The following is a 6,076-nucleotide window of genomic DNA, read 5'->3' on the forward strand; positions in this document are numbered from 1 at the left end:
TTGCATGGCGTTGTTCTGAGAGGCGTGTAAAGGGCGTGTTTTAGTGACGTGCAGCGGTGCTTCAAGCTCCACTGTGGAAACCCTGTGCTATTCTGGCCTCGTGCTACTGGCCCGGGGCTGTGAGCCCCGCCCGGCCCGGTTTAAGCCCTGGCTCGCACTGGCCCGACAGCAGAGGTGTCAAGTAACGAAGTACAAATACTTCGTTACTGTACTTAAGTAGAAATTTGGGGTATCTATACTTTACTTGAGTGATTATTTTTCAGCCGACTTTTTACTTCTACTCCTTTCAGGCAAGTATCTGTACTTTCTACTCCTTACATTTTAAAAATAGCTTCGTTACTGCTATTTCATTTTCGGCTTGTTTTCATTCCGGCTTGTCATCATTCAAAAAAAAATCCATCCGGATGTAGTGAATTTGATTGTGGTTGGATGAGAAGTATTAACATATACCATTCCGACACCCTATTGGTCTGTACGCGATCCATCGCACCTGCACGTGACACAAATCACATCACAGTCCAGCCAGGACATAGACAGTTTTTGGGTTCGTTTATCAAAAAATATATTTCTTAAAAGTAGGGTTGGGTATGGAACCGGTATCCGATCGCCTCAGAGTCAGTCCGCTTAAATTTCACATGAAACCAGCGTCAGACCGGTCTCCTTCCGTCTTTCAGCGCGCTCTTCAATCCACAGAGGCGAAGACCGCGAACGGAGCAGCGCATGCGCACTTAAACAAACAGAGGACACGAGGTATGTGTTTATCGATAGATTGTTAGAATATCCATATCTGTGCAGTTCTTTGTCATAAATACAGTTTACAAAAGGTCACGAGGTAGCAGTCGGTTTCTCATCTGTAAAGTTTTCGCTCATCACACCAAAGGCGTTTTCTCCTGCGAAAATCTAACCCTTAACACATATGAACGAACACATCCTTTAATTACACTTACTTAAATATACTTAATTTAATCATACGTACTTTATACATACACTACTGTATATGCAAATGTCTTAGACGCGTTAGTATTTTCACTTAAAAGAATGGTGTTCGGACAGTTATTTATATATTTTGTTGTACTTTGTCAGTATAAAATATCAGTTTACATTTCCAAACATTCATTTTGCCGTTGTCAGACTGCTTGTGCATTCAAAATCGCACTAGATTATTATTAAAATTAATGGCAAATTGATATTTCCTACTGACACACTACAGCAAAAGATATAAATAACTGTCTTAAAACCCTTTTTGGGGAGAAAACACTAATTTTTCCATAAGACTTTTGCACAGTACTGTATTTTAAAAACGACATTGTTGCTACTTTATAAAGAATGACCATACAGTAATTCACAGAACTGATTTAAGACAGTGACAGACAGCACTCATCTTAACTAAATATCAGAGTGAGTGGCAGAGATACAGTAGAAACATTATGTGTGGTTTTGTATTAAATAATGACCCAGATTGTGAAATACATTTATTAGCCTTAGATTAAGGGAAGCACAACTTGCACAACAAGCTATGGATTTATTTTAAATATTTGTAATGTTCTTTAAAGTTATCCATAGTTTTTTTGTGGTTCTTTTTTTTAAAGTATCAGTTCAGGCACCGTTTAAGAGCCGGTACCATTTTAAAAGTATTGAAAAGGCACTTGACCCTTCTTAAAACTTATTATTTCTCACTGGCTCATTTACCAAATGAGTGCTTTTTCTTCGTCCTCCACAAATTAAGCTACTGTAGGTAGTTCGGTAGCGAGACGTTTTAATAAATTAGCATTTTCGATTGACGATGTGATTGACAATGTTGTGATAAGTAGGCTATACCAACTTTGTAACTCGTTCCCCCCCGAACACTGGACATAGCAGACGTATGTACCAAATACAAGAAGCTGTCAATCAAGAAAGTATCAGGATTATGATTTCTTTTTCAGTTTTAGTTTTTGATTAATCACAAGTTATTGATGACAAGCCTCTGAAGTTTGACTTTTTGCACCATAACAATACTTATTGGCAACTAGTCATCATATCTCTAGTCCTTTAATGTATTTGTATTGTACTAAAGTGCGTTCATTTTAAATGGGCATATATGCGGCTGATGAAGACCTGAAGGTCGAAACGTTGCTTGATTAAATTCCTCTGGAGCAGTAGTTTTCAGTGTTCAGACTTCACTTCTTTATTTGTCTATATCATTTAGTTGTCTTGCACCTGCGTCCTAATTGGATGTTTGGGATGTGCACACCATTTTTGTATTTTCATATATGCGGCTGAAACAGGAAGCCTAGTGCATCCCAAATTTTTCAGCATGAACATTTTAATATAACATTATAGTCATTATGGCCTATGGCCTTTAGAAAAATGTTTTTTGAGGCGGTGGGGTAGTGCACAATAGGCCCCTGTGGTGCGGCCTAAGTTTTGTTCTTAATGGCATTTTTTTTCCCTTACATTACTTTTACTTTTATACTTTAAGTAGTTTTTTAAACCAGTACTTTTACACTTTTACTTGAGTAAAAAGCTTGAGTTGATACTTCAACTTCTACAAAAGTCTTTTTAAACCCTAGTATCTATACTTCTACTTGAGTAATGAATGCCAGTACTTTTGACACCACTGCCCGACAGTGGAAATGTGGCTATTGTGAAATTGTAGATCGTCTGACATCACTACGCCCATAGTCTATTGAAATTGATACCCTGTTTTATTATTTTAATTGGTCAGTTTGACTAACTGCCTCATATCTTTAGGAGTCATCTGTTCGAAAATTGATGACTGAAACATATCCCATTCAGCGTGAAATCCTCAACGATGCTGATACCCCTATTGGCGTTGTAAAGGAAGAGTGGCCTTTCCTGTTTGAAGTTCCTCACCTGTTTGATCATGCATCTAAACTCCTTGGCTTCTCTGTACAAAACAAGCTGGCACAGGTGTGTTGTTACTGTTATTATTATGATTGTGCTGTGCTGCTCCATATGGAGAGAATTTTCTTTATTAATCAATCAAAAAAAGATTTGCAACCAAAAAGAGAGTTAACACCAAAAAAGATAAACTGGCAACTAATCAAATATTATAAATTGGATGAACAATCAAATAGAATAGATTTGAGACCAAAAATCAGGAAGTGGCAACCAAAAAAGCAGAACATTTGAGATCAAAACAGAACAGGTTGCAAATGAAAATAAAATAATTCTAATTGTTTTTTTTTTGTTTGTTTTCAAAATTCTCTCCATAGCTGCATTTTTTGGAGGCCAAACGAAAATGAGTGTTAGTCTTATGTACCTTTACAAAATTAACACCTTGAACCTTGAACAGGAACTTTCCAAAAAAGAAAAGGGGATCAATGACTTCCTTGACTCCAAAGGGATGAAGACGGGCGAAGGTCCAATACAGCTCATCTGTGGCATTGCAAAATACTTCAAGGAAGACTCGTGTAAACTCTTCGACAAAAAAGAGGTAGATGTTGAACATTTTAAACTGTGTGCAAGACAATTATTTGCATCCAGTGGTGAACAAGTAACCAATCACAGTATGAATTATAGATTCCCCTAATTGTGCTGCTGATATTCTCTATAAACTCTCTCTCTATAAACTATTTACATCAATGTCTGTGCTTAATGGCTACCTCTGTCTGATGAAGACTCTAGCAGATAGTCAATTTGCCAGCAAGTTTGTGTGCACTGGAAACATTAATTCATGTGTCATGTCTGTCACCAAAAAAGATCTCTGCAGATCCTGAAGTCGAACTCCCAGTGACCCCATGTATCCTAGTCAGAGGTTTGTAGTTAAATATTTTTTGTATCTCAGCGAGCTGTTTTATAAGCTGTTGTTTTGTCGTATTTATTAAAGAAATGTTTTGCTTGCCTTAAAATATAGGATTATTTTTTTTTTGTACATGGTGCTCAGAATTGTTTTTTTTTTTTCTTTATCTTTTTTTTAATCTGTGTTTAAGGTGACCAGCAATTCAAGATTGCTCTTAAATGGGTTACTTGTCAATGACCACATCACCTCTCCCATTGTGGCCTTGAGCTACGTCTTCTCCATGTTTTATGTCTGCAACATCCAATACCCACCAGAGATGGCTTTTACTCTCGAATTCATGCAAAGGTAAGCACTCATTGTTTGGAAATACTTTGTAAATGTGACTTTGCCGTGCCTTTCTGCACCCGACCTGCTTTTTGTCAATCTACACCAAACCCCTTTATCTGAGATGTACAAGCTCAAAATGTGTCACCACATGCTGTGAGCTTTTAGATCAGCTGTTGTTGGCTTATGATCCCCCTTAATATGGATTCGTTCATAGATTTCGTAGCTCCCTGTTGAAGACTATTGTTAGAATAAATGTGTCATATTTTTTAAAATCGCAGGTAACATGCGTTTTGCTTTACATAGTGTCCCAAGTCAATCAAAAACAACAAAAACATAACATGATTCTAGTTGGGAAATGGAGCAAAAACATATTTTTCTTAGAATGGTTTCTTGACACAAAATTCGTTTGAGCAATCTCTTTAAAACCATTAGCACCTCAGACCAGGTTATGTCAGTGGTGGTCAAACCTTTTCATGTCAAAGACAAACAAACTGAAATGTATTTGGCTGCAGACTCCAACCTCAAAATATGTTGTTCCAGGGACCCCCTCCAGAAGCAAAGACTAAACATATTCATTTAAAAAATAATACATGCTGGATTCATGCCCAAATGTTAATACTTTGATGTGTAACGTGCACTGAATGTCACAGTTGCTCCACTCCATGTTTGAGTAACCCCCAGGATAGTCCGTGTTCAAATGTGCTGTTACACCTTTTGATAGGACGATGTCAACTGTGTTTTCTATCCCCTTCTGTGTTCTGTGCATTTATAATATCCCTGCACACATGTTGAGGATGCATGCTGTCATGTGTTGGTGATAAGCACCACAACAACACTGGGTACCAGACAGATGGTCAACTAGAATGATAGAGAGGTTCACACATAGGGGCATATTGAAGAAAACAAATGTATGATTTTATTTAACTCCATTTAACTCTATTTAACTCCACTCCTGTCAAGCCACACTACATGTGCAAACTTTGTCTGCATCTCACTATTATTATAATTTTTTTCTCAGAGTTATCTTTGGGATCAATCCTGAGCGAGGCTCCAAGGCAGAGAAGAAGGGGAAGAAACGGCACTTCATTCCTCCACAGGTGTGCAAGCTGGTTTCTCAGCTGAAGGAATTTGAATGCAAGCAGAAGGAATCTGAGTGGGCCATTTGAGCTGTTCTCAAAGCTCAGAAAATACCTTTTTGGACTGAATGTACACACACACATGCAAATCCAAAAACATGGGGCTTGGGAGTAGAAATACAGATTTTTACAGTATTATGTGAGTTCAGATGTTTTAACTAGATGCCCACAACACACATGCTGCAGTTTCAAATCCCCCATGTTAAGGGGGAGGGAAGGTGGGCGATATTTGTCATTCCAGGAACAGATTTGCCTGTCAATGTGGAGTTGGAGGTGTAAGTTTTGTTTTATTTTTTGCAGAAATCTCTTTATGGCATGTTGCACAGAGTCATTCTTCCTGACCTTCTAAGGTCATGGTGGTTGTTGCTGCACTTATGTTTTATAGAAAAGTTGTATAATGTAATACTTCTAATGTTCTATTTGTTTTTTGTAGAAAGGTCAGACACTGGTTGCAGAGCTTTGCCTGTCGGTGTGATATGTGGAGTTGGAGGTGTAGGTTTCTGCATCCTCCTGGAGGGGGCTCCTCATTTTACATTTACATTTACATTTATTCATTTAGCTGGCGCTTTTATCCAAAGCGAATTACAATTGCTATATATGTCAGAGGTCGCACGCCTCTGGAGCAACTAGGGGTTAAGTGTCTTGCTCAGGGACACATTGGTGTCTCACAGTGGATTCGAACCTGGGTCTTCCACACCACAGACGTGCGTCTTATCCACTGCGCTAACACCACCCCTTTTGCACCGACAAGTGAGACAGCAACAGCAATGCTGGCAGTTTTAATGTCTTATTTTGTCAATGTATTTAACAAATCCATTTGTTATTAATGCCTGTCAGCCTGTGGGTGCTAAAAAGTTGCAAGATTTGG

The 6,076-nt window shown here is 38.2% G+C and overlaps 1 long non-coding RNA gene across 1 annotated transcript; it reads left to right on the top strand.

The window, feature by feature from the left end:
• The first annotated feature begins 2,690 nt into the window (after positions 1-2,690).
• Positions 2,691-5,846, top strand: LOC113068224 (uncharacterized). Its single transcript, XR_003279495.1, has 3 exons — positions 2,691-2,913; positions 3,299-4,090; positions 5,091-5,846. It is a non-coding gene; the product is annotated as an uncharacterized LOC113068224 (long non-coding RNA).
• Positions 5,847-6,076: the final 230 nt, after the last annotated feature.

The sequence above is a fragment of the Carassius auratus genome, linkage group LG44F, assembly GCF_003368295.1.
Source record: "Carassius auratus strain Wakin linkage group LG44F, ASM336829v1, whole genome shotgun sequence".
In the NCBI taxonomy this organism is placed as follows: Eukaryota; Metazoa; Chordata; class Actinopteri; order Cypriniformes; family Cyprinidae; genus Carassius; species Carassius auratus.